This window comes from Mustela lutreola, chromosome 6 (assembly GCF_030435805.1).
Source record: "Mustela lutreola isolate mMusLut2 chromosome 6, mMusLut2.pri, whole genome shotgun sequence".
Classification (NCBI taxonomy): Eukaryota; Metazoa; Chordata; class Mammalia; order Carnivora; family Mustelidae; genus Mustela; species Mustela lutreola.
In genome coordinates this window covers 18,448,109-18,460,186 of record NC_081295.1, presented here as the reverse complement: position 1 = coordinate 18,460,186, position 12,078 = coordinate 18,448,109, and the positions used below count along the sequence as shown (strand labels likewise).

Sequence of the window (12,078 nt, the reverse complement as noted above, 5' to 3'; positions counted from 1 at the left end):
AATTAGTTTTTTAAAAATAATACCACTTCTCTGAAACTGGCTTCTGAGGATCACAACTTCTGCCAGTGATGATCTCGTACAAAAAGTTAAACATAGAATGGAGTCATAACACGGCAGAGAGAGTAGAAGAACACATCGGACCTATAGCAATAGTTGCTTCCCATATCGCTTACTAGCTGCCTAGCTGGACCATTTCAAAACTCATTTACTTGACTTACACCATAAAGATAATAATACATTCCATAATATAGTCCATAGGCTGTCTTCAAGCTTAAATAAGACAGTGAATATTAAAATGTCTATCACATTGCTTAGACTTAAATGTTAGTTGATATGTTGAGCACAGTATTTTCTTTGTGAAAATTCAAAGTTTGGCTTATAGTTACTGTAAAAGTTGACCTGTATCCCCGAACTGTGCTCCAAAGGCAGTAGCAGCAGCTGGCAAAGACAGCTTTGTTTTCTTTACAGTTACTTTTGTGGGAGGCCAAAGGATCTATGCTTCTTGCCAGCCATAACTGATAAGGCTTTCCCAAGGTGGAGCAGACTGAAATGCTAGGAAGCGTAACCAATAAAATGAGCACTTAGGAGGACTTCTTGTTTGTTTGTTTGTTTTAAAAGAATTATTTATTTTTATTTTAGAGAGAGAGAGCAAACGTGGGGGCAGAGGGAGAGAGAATCTTAAGCAGACTCTGCACTGAGTGCAGAGCCTGTCTTGGGGCTTGATCTCACGACCCTGAGATCATGACCTGAGCCAAAATCAAGAGTCAGAAGCTTAACCAACCGCACCACCCAGGCATCCCTTATGGGGACTTTTTAAATTTTGAAAAATCACCTGATATGCTCTTCCATTACTCCCCAAAGTTGTTTTGTGGAGAAAAGAGGCTTACCCTTGATCAAAGTTGTGTCGCATATTGTTTCCAGAAGTGAAACGTGAAAACTCGAGTGTTACTGCAGGGGAAATGATGCTGGTCGGACAGAATTCTAGTTTTCCTTAGCAATACAACCAGTGAATCCCAAGGTGATATCTAGGTTTTAGACACTGCTCTGCATGAGCTCTACAGAGCCCTATAGAAAAGGCATGGGCAATGTATGGTTTCAAATTACAATACAGAATTGATGGCTATAGGCAGCATCTTGCCCAAGGTTGCAATGAATGCATATAAGAATAAATTAGGTGAAGAAGAAAAATATGCTCTTCTGGAAATTGGAAAACACTAAGACAGGATCGTGCTCCTGACCTTACAAAAGGAGGGTTTAGAGAGAACAGAAGTACTGACGGGCAACCTCACCCACAGCTGCGAGACAGAGATGAATTATGAAAACCCACCTGGCCCACTTCGCACACTTGTGAATAATGCTTACCAGTAAATGGTGAGTCGGGATCATCATCAACAATAATGTGCTGGGATGCAGCCAGCCCACCAGCACAGATCATCACACCAGAGCCCCCCAGGTGAGAAGGACAGATGACAACAGGATAACCATGCAGAGGAGGTTTGGTGAGCTGCGGCGGGGACAGCCACAAGCTGCGGAGGACAGATAAGGGTTTGCAAGGACACTGAAGCCCAATCTCAAGGTACACGGTGGAGAGCAGGGGACTGCTGTGAAGGAAGAGTACCTGATAGATTGCTCTGACACACAGCCATCAGGGAGACTGGCCCCGTTTCCAAGATAAACACCAAGGAGACCTGGCACGAAGAGCGGACTCTCAGAATCCCGGGCTCTGTCCATAGCCGCAGAAGCCACGACCAAGAAATCGTTTGCGCACGCAGGAGGGAAAGGAAGGCTGCATACAGATGACGTCGCAGCCTGGTTCCTTACGTTAGAGCTAACGTCCTGGAAAAGAGTCTGTGCTGCGTAGGGATATAAAGGTCAAAGCTTTGGGGAAAGGGTCCAGGGAAGATAGACCAATCAAGTCTCCTGACTGTGGCTTCAATGATGCAGCAGTGCACACCTTTAGGCTTCTTGTGCCGGTGAACAAAATAAGGATTTTGACAGACGGGGCCTCGCCTGAGAGTTCTCAGCGGCTATCTGCAGCGAACGGCAGTCTAAAACACATCATGCTTGATACAGGTGCTGTATTACACTCTCTGTTAATAAAATGTCTTCGCAGAAATTTGTAGGAATTGTGCTTGTCCAGCATTCACTTATTTCCACAATGACAGGCCAAGGGAAAGATGTCACACAGCAATATTCCATGAACTAAATTACCAGGGGGAATGACTGAAAACCGGCAGGCATGGACGAGCCACGTGACTTTTGTGATGTGTCCGCATCCCTGCTTAAGTCACAGTGTTTTGGTGCAGATCGAAAGTGATAATAGATACAAGGATGCTGTGTAATCCATCGAGCTCTATAGACACATATTGTAGGCCTTAAAGTATAATCAAGAAGGCTTCAGCAACAGTGTTCAAAGCAGACCTCATATAATTTGCTCTTCTGCTCCTCTCAGGTTTAACAGATGAGAATATAGCTAGTCTGCCAGTCACTTAAGCTAAGGCAAATACCAAGCAGCTTTAATGACAGCTTCAGCTGCATTTGTATAGCAGTGCTACTATTTAAGAGAGAAAAGGAACAAATTCTCCTCCTTGAGCTGCCTTAATAGCCCTAAGGAAAGCCATCTTCCCGCCCACAATCAAGTTTTCCATCGGTGTGTCTGTTTAGACTTTACACGCATACCCAATATAAGGCTCACTAATTGAGAGTCACTAAAAAGCACATAGGTGGTATTCTGTTCTATTCTCAGAACAGGAGCACCTTCAAAGAGAAAAGATCCCTTTTTTTTAGCCCAATTTTTTATTTACATAGACAAAAAACCCCAGGGAAAACAAAAACAAAAAAAAAAATCACCAATAACTCTGAATCAAAAAGTGAATTTCAATCTTTTGCTACAGCCTACTTTCCTTTATTGTTATCATGGGAATAAGAATGGTAGGAACAGATTCAACAACATTGTCTTTTCTAATTTTCTTTTCTTTTTAATCAGAGTTCCTACCTAAAATAAAGTCATGTGTTCTTTTATTTCTAGGCCTCCAACACAGAATTGGTAATTCACACAACTGTGGGTTATTATTTCCTCTTCTTTCCAAATACCACCCTAAGGGTAACATTCTACTATTGTTAGTCTTGTTTCAATACTGTAGTTTTTCCATGGTCATGAATTTAGCATAGAGAACCTTGGGGAGAGTGCTCTGTCATTTTGTAGTGGTGTCAGTTTGAATCGAGAGTACCAGCAACTCACGCAATGAGAGTTACCCCAGTAGACACCAATGTTATTGGGCTGTTTCCTACTCGTTCCTTAGTGATGAAAACAAAACTGTGTACCTTCATCAGAAATGAGAGAGAGAGGGGCACCTGGGTGGCTCAGTGTGTTAAAGCCTCGGCCTTCAGCTCAGGTCATGATCCCAGGGTCCTGGGATTGAGCCCCACATCAGGCTCTCTGCTCAGCAGGGAGCCTGCTTCCTCCTCTCTCTGCCTGCTTCTCTGCCCACTTGTGATCTCTGTCAAATAAATAAGATCTCAAAAAAAAAAAAATAAAAATAAATGAGAGGGAGAAAAACAAAGAACAAGAGATACATCTAAGAAAAGCAGGAAACTTGAGGTCTGAGTTGAGTCTGAAAAATGAGTGATGGACAGAAGTATAGTTTTGAAGAAAGCCCCAAAGTTTCTACAAACAGTTTATAATATACAAATTTGGTGATTCCAAAATATTGGAACATATTCTGTAAAGAAACTGTCCCGTGTTTAAAATTTTGATAGTTAAAAATAAATTGAAGAAACTTTGTTTTCTAATCATTATTCAGTTTTTCCAGTGTCCTTGAACTCCATCCCATTTTGCACTTCTATCCTTTATGTAATATCGATATTTTTTTTCTATTTTGTATACTGGATTGCATGGCCTGTGAGCATGAAGCTGAGTTAGAAACTTTAATTTTTATTATTTGCTTTTGAAATCAACAGAAAATTATTTTCCTAGCTGAACTTAAAAGACTAACCTTGGGGTGCCTGGATGGTTTACCTGCAGGAGCGTGCAACTCTTGATCTCAGGGTCATGAGTTTGAGCACCTTGTTGGGTGTAGAGTTTACTTAAATTAAAAGCAAAAAAACCAAAAAACTAAAACTCCAGGCTTGTTGTATTCACAAACAATCATATATGAAATAGCTACTAAGGGTCTTACCGATTACATATTTATATAGATGCTAACATTTTTAGGAACCAGATGTAGAGTGAATAGTTGAAAATGAAAGGGCAACTAATCTTTGGTTAGAATACCACAGTATGAATGGTTGCTATGAAAACTGAATCTCTACATAAGAAAGCAAGCATTAGGGGCGCCTGGGTGGCTCAGTGGGTTAAAGCCTCTGCCTTCAGCTCAGGTCATGATCTCAGGGTCCTGGCAGCAGGCATTGGGCTCTCTGCTCGGCAGGAAGCCTGCTGCTTCCTCCTCTCTCTTTCTGCCTGCCTCTCTGCCTACTTGTGACTTATATCTGTCAAATAAATGAATAAAATCTTAAAAAAAAAAAAAAAAAGCAAGCAAGCAAGCACTAAGAGTTTACTATAGAAAGTTCTGTTGGCTCTTCAAGATTCACCCAGCAAATGACTCAGATATTTACCAGACAGCCCGAGGAAAAACTGCATAGTCACTAGATTGCTATGCACTATTTCATCTGGTTGATGGTTCATGCATTCATCAAATACCTGCTATGGGGCCAGGAACTATGTTAGGCTGTACGGATAAAATAGTGGGTAAATAGGGGTAAAATAATACAGTAAATAGGGATAAAAAATAGGGATAAAATAAAAGCCTCTTCTTTCATGAAGCTAATGTCTAATGATTCAGACAGTTTAAAATATTTTGGGGGACCTGACTGGCTCAGTAGGAAGAGCATGAAACTCTTGATTTAGGGTCTGTGGGTTTGAGGCCCACAAGGGGTGCAGGGATCATAAATTAAATAAATAAAATTTTGAAAAGTTTTTTTTTTTAAACTTTTAAAAAGTTTTAAAGAGCCAAATTTGTAGGAAAATAAAAATTGTAATAACCGAATAATAACACAGCTAATGACAATCCTCACTTTCCACAGCTCTGATATGCACAAATTTCAGTTAAAATGGTTCTGTGCAAAGCAAGGATTGCCTACAGCATGCTACCAGCTGTTTCCGTCCAAAACCAGAAGTTTTTCACTGAAGGTATTGCTTATTCAATCTTACATCTACTCTGATTTGTTTTTTAATGTTTTTCTGTGTATATGCTGTGTGAGCACATCTCTGTTCCTTTTGGTGGTCCCTGCTGATAGTAAGAGTGCTGCCCAGCTTTTCAGAGTCTTGTCAAGACTAGCCCATTTAATCAGTGAAATGCATGAAATAATTTCCTTGTGATTTACTCTCTTTCCTCCCTACCTAAGAAATATATTACATATCAAAAAAAAGTCAACTTCTAGAAATTTACTGCCTTGTGCCTATGCTTTTTTATTAATATTCTTTTAGCACATACATGCTAATCAATAATTAACCTTTGAGGCCCAAGGGAAACTCTTACACGTTTTTCTTCTTCTATCAACCATCTATTACTTGTACTTTCATTGTATCAACAAATGCCTTTTACTTTATTCAATCATGCATTCAAAGTGACAAGAAATAATTTGTTTGAGTGGTGAACGAGGTATAAAATGGCAACAGAAGTCCCTGTCACTCTTTAAATATATTCTTGTTGTTCTACTCCTTAAAGCTCCTTTTTGGCAATGAGGGTGAGGGCACTATAGAGTAAGTGAATGCCTCCTTCAGAACTAAAGTCTTCATTACCCCAATTTCTAAGAGTATTGACTGTGGGCAGCTCACAGGTGCACCCCTCTCCTGGTATTGCTCTTGACTAAAGGCAAATGCCCTACCGAAGGTATGGTTCCTCCCCAAGAGTTGGTTTATATCCAGTGACTGGTCAACATGGAATACAAAGGCCAAGACCCTTCCCTCAATTTAGGACAACTGGGAGGACCATCTAGGTTAAGAGCTCCCATGATAACCCGGGGTCTGTGTTGTCACCCTTGTCCAATTCTGCTTCCTTCAATTCCTTATTGCCAGTGTTCTCAAACACTTCCCCAAATTCCATGTACACAAATTTCCCATAGAGTGTGATCAAGAAAATTTGTAGGATACTGTACCCCATAAAAAACAAAGATAACTAACATAAAAATAAATCAATAAGGGGAGGAGTCAAGATGGCAGAGAAGTAGCAGGCTGAGACTACTTCAGCTAGCCGGAGATCAGCTAGATAGCTTATCTAAAGATTGCAAACACCTGAAAATCCATCGGCAGATCGAAGAGAAGAACAGCAATTCTGGAAACAGAAAAACAACCACTTTCTGAAAGGTAGGACCGGCGGAGAAGTGAATCCAAAGCGACGGGAAGATAGACCCCCGGGGGGAGGGGCCGGCTCCCGGCAAGCGGCGGAGCAACCGCGAACAAAATCAGGACTTTTAAAAGTCTGTTAAGAATAGCCTATAAAATAAATTTTGTCTGTGAGCACATTTTTAAGTGCGCAAACTAGCAGTAAAACCAGGAGTATGGTTTTGTTTTGTTTTGTTTTTGTCTTTCATGTTCATGTTTCTGATCTTTAACCCCTTTCAAAAATAAATGTGGTCAAAATAAAACCATAAATATCTAGAAGCTAAGTCCTGAAATAAATTAGATGGGCCCCCGAGGCCATCATGCTTCTACTGTAAAAAAAAAAAAAAAAAAAAAAAAAAAAAAAAAAAGTCTGTTCCGCTGAGGGACATGCTCCAGAGGCTAAACCAGGGCGAAGCCCACGCGGGGTCAGCGTGGCCTCAGGTCCCGCAGGGTCACAGAAGGATCGGGGGTGTCTGAGTGTCGCAGAGCTTGCGGGTATTGGAACGGGAAAGCTGGCTACAGAGACAGAGCCAACAGTAAGCTCACAGCTCGGGGTGACCTTGAACCGGTCGCAGGCTCGGTGAGCTCAGAGCCGGCCGGAGGTCAGGCAGACGGGAGTAACTGGGCGCGGTTCTCTGAAGGCGCACGGAGGAGTGCGGCCCTGGGCTCTCGGCTCCTCCAGGCCGAAGACCAGGAGGCCGCCATTTGTATTCCCGTCCTCCGGAACTCTACGGAAAGCGGAAAGCTCTCAGGGAACAAAAGCTCCTGAAAGCAAACCCAAGCGGATTACTCACCCCGGCCCCGGGAAAGGGTGGTATAATTCCACCTGGGGCAGACACTTGAGAATCACTACAACAGGCGCCTCCCCCAGAAGATCAACAAGAAATCCAGCAGAGACCAAGTTCACCTACCAAGGAGTGCGGTTTCAATACCAAGGAGAGCAGCAGAATTCCAGAGGAGGAGAAAGCCAAGCACGGAACTCATGGCTTTTTCCCTGTGATTTCTTTTAGTCTTGCAGTTAATTTAATTTTTTTCTTTTTCATTTTTTGTTTTTTTTTTCTCGCCTTCGGGTAAAATTTTTTTTTAACTGTTACCTTTTTCTTTTTTAACGATTTTTACTAGTTTATCTAATATATATATATTTTCTTTTTTATATTTTTCTTAGGTGTTTTCTTTTTTTTAAATTCTTTTCTTTTTTTTTCTTTTTTCTTTTTTTTTTTCTTTCTTCCTTTTTGAACCTCTTTTTATCCCCTTTCTCCCCCCTCACGATTTTGGATCTCTTCTAATTTGGTTAAAGCATATTTTCCTGGGGTTGTTGCCACCCTTTTAGTATTTTACTTGCCCCTTCATATACTCTTATCTGGACAAAATGACAAGACTGAAAAATTCAACACAAAAAAAAGAACAAGAGGCAGTACCGAAGGCTAGGGACCTAATCAATACAGACATTGGTAATATGTCAGATCTAGAGTTCAGAATGACAATTCTCAAGTTTCTAGCCGGGCTCGAAAAAGGCATGGAAGATATTAGAGAAATCCTCTCGAGAGATATAAAAGCCCTTTCTGGAGAAATAAAAGAACTAAAATCTAACCAAGTTGAAATCAAAAAAGCTATTAATGAGGTGCAATCAAAAATGGAGGCTCTCACTGCTAGGATAAATGAGGCAGAAGAAAGAATTAGTGATATAGAAGACCAAATGACAGAGAATAAAAAAGCAGAGCAAAAGAGGGACAAACAGCTACTGGACCACGAGTGGAGAATTCGAGAGATAAGTGACACCATAAGACGAAACAACATTAGAATAATTGGGATTCCCGAAGAAGAAGAAAGAGAGAGGGGAGCAGAAGGTATACTGGAGAGAATTATTGGGGAGAATTTCCCCAATATGGCAAAGGGAAAGAGCATCAAAATTCAGGAGGTTCAGAGAACGCCCCTCAAAATCAATAAGAATAGGCCCACACCCCGTCACCTAATAGTAAAATTTACAAGTCTCAGTGACAAAGAGAAAATCCTGAAAGCAGCCCGGGAAAAGAAGTCTGTAACATACAATGGTAAAAATATTAGATTGGCAGCTGACTTATCCACAGAGACCTGGCAGGCCAGAAAGAGCTGGCATGATATTTTCAGAGCACTAAATGAGAAAAACATGCAGCCCAGAATACTATATCCAGCTAGGCTATCATTGAAAATAGAAGGAGAGATTAAAAGCTTCAAGGACAAACAAAAACTGAAAGAATTTGCAAACACCAAACCAGCTCTACAGGAAATATTGAAAGGGGTCCTCAAAGCAAAGAGAGAGCCTACAAGTGGTAGATCAGAAAGGAACAGAGACCACATTCAGTAACAGTCACATTACAGGCAATACAATGGCACTAAATTCATATCTCTCAATAGTTACCCTGAATGTTAATGGGCTAAATGCCCCTGTCAAAAGACACAGGGTATCATAATGGATAAAAAAACAAAACCCATCTATATGTTGCCTCCAAGAAACTCATTTTAAGCCCGAAGACACTTCCAGATTTAAAGTGAGGGGGTGGGAAAGAATTTACCATGCTAATGGACATCAGAAGAAAGCAGGAGTGGCAATCCTTATATCAGATCAATTAGATTTTAAGCCAAAGACTATAATAAGAGATGAGGAAGGACACTATATCATACTCAAAGGGTCTGTCCAACAAGAAGATTTAACAATTTTAAATATCTATGCCCCCAACGTGGGAGCAGCCAACTATATAAACCACTTAATAACAAAATCAAAGAAACACATCAACAATAATACAATAATAGTAGGGGACTTTAACACTCCCCTCACTGAAATGGACAGATCATCCAGCAAAAGATCAGCAAGGAAATAAAGGCCTTAAACGACACACTGGACCAGATGGACATCAGAGATATATTCAGAGCATTACATCCCAAAGCAACAGAATACACATTCTTCTCTAGTGCACATGGAACATTCTCCAGAATAGATCACATCCTCGGTCCTAAATCAGGACTCAACCGGTATCAAAAGATTGGGATCATTCCCTGCATATTTTCAGACCACAATGATCTAAAGCTAGAACTCAACCACAAAAGGAAGTTTGAAAAGAACCCAAATACATGGAGACTAAACAGCATCCTTCTAAAGAATGAATGCGTCAACCGGGAAATTAAAGAAGAATTGAAAAAAATCATGGAAACAAATGATAATGAAAATACAACGGTTCAAAATCTGTGGGACACAACAAAGGCAGTCCTGAGAGGAAAATATATAGCGGTACAAGCCTTTCTTAAGAAACAAGAAAGGTCTCAGGTACACAACCTAACCCTACACCTAAAGGAGCTGGAGAAAGAACAAGAAAGAAACCCTAAGCCCAGCAGGAGAAGAGAAATCATAAAGATCAGAGCAGAAATCAATGAAATAGAAACCAAGAAAACAATAGAACAAATCAACGAAACTAGGAGCTGGTTCTTTGAAAGAATTAATAAAATTGATAAACCCCTGGCCCGACTTATCAAAACGAAAAGAGAAAGGACCCAAATAAATAAAATCATGAATGAAAGAGGAGAGATCACAACTAACACCAAAGAAATACAAACTATTATAAGAACATACTATGAGCAACTCTACGGCAATAAATTTGACAATCTGGAAGAAATGGATGCATTCCTAGAAACATATAAACTACCACAACCGAACCAGGAAGAAATAGAAAGCCTGAACAGACCCATAACCAGTAAGGAGATTGAAACAGTCATTAAAAATCTCCTAACAAACAAAAGCCCAGGGCCAGACGGCTTCCCGGGAGAATTTTACCAAACATTTAAAGAAGAACTAATTCCTATTCTCCTAAAACTGTTCCAAAAAATAGAAATGGAAGGAAAACTTCCAAACTCATTTTATGAGGCCAGCATCACCTTGATCCCAAAACCAGACAAGGATCCCACCAAAAAAGAGAGCTATAGACCAATATCCTTGATGAACACAGATGCGAAAATACTCAACAAAATACTAGCCAATAGGATTCAACAATACATTAAAAAGATTATTCACCACGACCAAGTGGGATTTATTCCAGGGCTGCAAGTTTGGTTCAACATCCGCAAATCAGTCAATGTGATACAACACATCAATAAAAGAAAGAACAAGAACCATATGATACTCTCAATAGATGCTGAAAAAGCATTTGACAAAGTACAGCATCCCTTCCTGATCAAAACTCTTCTAAGTGTAGGGATAGAGGGCACATACCTCAATATCATCAAAGCCATCTATGAAAAACCCACCACAAATATCATTCTCAATGGAGAAAAACTGAAAGCTTTTCCGCTAAGGTCAGGAACACGGCAGAGATGTCCATTATTACCACTGCTATTCAACATAGTACTAGAGGTCCTAGCCTCAGCAATCAGACAACAAAAGGAAATTAAAGGCATCCAAATCGGCAAAGAAGAAGTCAAATTATCACTCTTCGCAGATGATATGATACTATATGTGGAAAACCCAAAAGACTCCACTCCATAACTGCTAGAACTTATACAGGAATTCAGTAAAGTGTCAGGATATAAAATCAATGCACAGAAATCAGTTGCATTTCTCTACACCAACAGCAAGACAGAAGAAAGGGAAATTAAGGAGTCAATCCCATTTACAATTGCACCCAAAACCATAAGATACCTAGGAATAAACCTAACCAAAGAGACACAGAATCTATACTCAGAAAACTATAAAGTACTCATGAAAGAAATTGAGGAAGACACAAAGAAATGGAAAAATGTTCCATGCTCCTGGATTGGAAGAATAAATATTGTGAAAATGTCTATGCTACCTAAAGCAATCTACACATTTAATGCAATTCCTATCAAAGTACCATCCATCTTTTTCAAAGAAATGGAACAAATAATTCTAAAATTTATATGGAACCAGAAAAGACCTCGAATAGCCAAAGGGATATTGAAAAAGAAAGCCAATGTTGGTGGCATCACAATTCCGGACTTCAAGCTCTATTACAAAGCTGTCATCATCAAGACAGCATGGTACTGGCACAAAAACAGACACATAGATCAATGGAACAGAATAGAGAGCCCAGAAATAGACCCTCAACTCTACAGTCAACTAATCTTTGACAAAGCAGGAAAGAATGTGCAATGGAAAAAAGACAGCCTCTTCAATAAATGGTGCTGGGAAAATTGGACAGCCACATGCAGAAAAATGAAATTGGACCATTTACTTACACCACACAGAAAAATAGACTCAAAATGGATGAAGGACCTCAATGTGCGAAAGGAATCCATCAAAATCCTTGAGGAGAACACAGGCAGCAACCTCTTCGACCTCTGCCGCAGCAACATCTTCCTAGGAACAACGCAAAAGGCAAGGGAAGCAAGGGAAAAAATGAACTACTGGGATTTCATCAAGATCAAAAGCTTTTGCACAGCAAAGGAAACAGTTAACAAAATCAAAAGACAACTGACAGAATGGGAGAAGATATTTGCAAACGACATATCAGATAAAGGACTAGTGTCCAGAATCTATAAAGAACTTAGCAAACTCAACACCCAAAGAACAAATAATCCAATCAAGAAATGGGCAGAAGACATGAACAGACATTTCTGCAAAGAAGACATCCAGATGGCGAACAGACACATGAAAAAGTGCTCCATATCACTCGGCATCAGGGAAATACAAATCAAAACCACAATGCGAT

The 12,078-nt window shown here is 40.1% G+C and overlaps 1 protein-coding gene across 1 annotated transcript in view; it reads right to left on the bottom strand.

Annotated features, from left to right (window-relative positions):
- LOC131834545 (SKI family transcriptional corepressor 1-like) overlaps positions 1-12,078 on the bottom strand; it is a 223,670-nt gene that overhangs the window by 66,588 nt on the left and 145,004 nt on the right. The gene's annotated exons all lie outside the window — the stretch shown is intronic.